Below are 1,365 nucleotides of genomic sequence, written 5' to 3'. Positions count from 1 at the left end.
AGCCACTTTCTCCACCTCTGAAGGTAAAAGTATCAAAAAAAATGGCCTCCAAAGAAAATCTTAATTGATAAGCAGACTCTTGTAGGAAAAGGCAGGCCTTCAGATGTTTTGGTGACAAGTTTTCTAGGGCTTTAGAGTACAAGGCCAGCATACTAAATTATGACATAGGAAGCTGTGTTTCCATGGGCCACACCACTGGTCCATCTCAGACCTCCCAAGTGCCTCCCCCAAATGGGTCATCCTGTTTGGGTGATGCACACTGTGCTCTCACACTACACTTGTGCTTTTCAGGATGAGAGTGAGGCATGGGTCATGTGATGCACATTCCAGTTTGGAGCTTGAAAAAGTTGGGTGGTATGCTATCTAGCTGATTACTGTCCTCTCAAGCTGCTATGCTCTTTGCGGCCATAGCTTCAGGGGGAGAGGGAGTTCCTTCAGAAAACGGCATGGGGTTTAAACACCCCCACTTCATAGCTTCTATTACTTTAAAAAATAAAATAAAATAATAGATGAAAACACATTCATGCATTTAATGTATTGTCCAGTTTGGCACTGGGTGTTCATTAGCAAAGTATCCCAAAGTAAGGCACACACACCTGCCTTCCAAATTACACATGGGGATGTCACACAAGATTCCTTTACTAGCTGTAAAGTCTACTAAAGCCATGGCTTCTCAGCAGTTTGGAACCGAGAAAAATTGACGTCATACAGATTTAAGACTTCGGAGGAACGGAGACGTGGAAGCGAAAAAGAAATATCATATAAACTGAACATTTGAAATTTAAAAGCAAGTCACTCACACTGAAACTTCAGATATTTGCCATGCCTCCTAATATATTGAGAGACCAGGCAGATTCCAATTTTCACAACTGTCAAAGTAGCACCTTCAGAAGTGTGCCAGCATCAAAGAGCTGTCATTTTACTGATAGAAGCAGGGTGTTCTGATAATGGAGCCTGTGGTATGAGTGCCATTCAATGCATTAAAAAAAAGTTATCTCCTACCCAATGTGAATTCTATTCATCTAAATCCGCTTTTACATGGCAAGATGCTCACCAAGTGAACTAGCTGGGGTGGGGGAAAGGGGGAATGGATGAAGAGAGAGCATCAAAGAGAGCAAGGCAGTATCATGGCAAAGACACAAATGTTCCTTCTTTTTTGAAATGAAGAGACATGTATTAGTGGCACTTGTCTTCGCATACAATTCTCTGGTAAGTCAAAGATGTTGGGCAGTGTCCTAATGTTCCATGCAAGGCAATGTAGCACATGACACCCCAGGATGTTGTCTTTCCTCAATACCATTTTCCCAATGGAAATTGTCTGCAGAAGCTGCTATGTGCCCTAGAAGGAGAACTGCTCTTTGTGGA

Source organism: Podarcis bocagei, assembly GCF_964188305.1.
Source record: "Podarcis bocagei genome assembly, chromosome: 2".
NCBI lineage: Eukaryota > Metazoa > Chordata > Lepidosauria > Squamata > Lacertidae > Podarcis > Podarcis bocagei.
The sequence above is the reverse complement of the archived record's forward strand: the minus strand, read 5'-3'. Positions refer to the sequence as shown.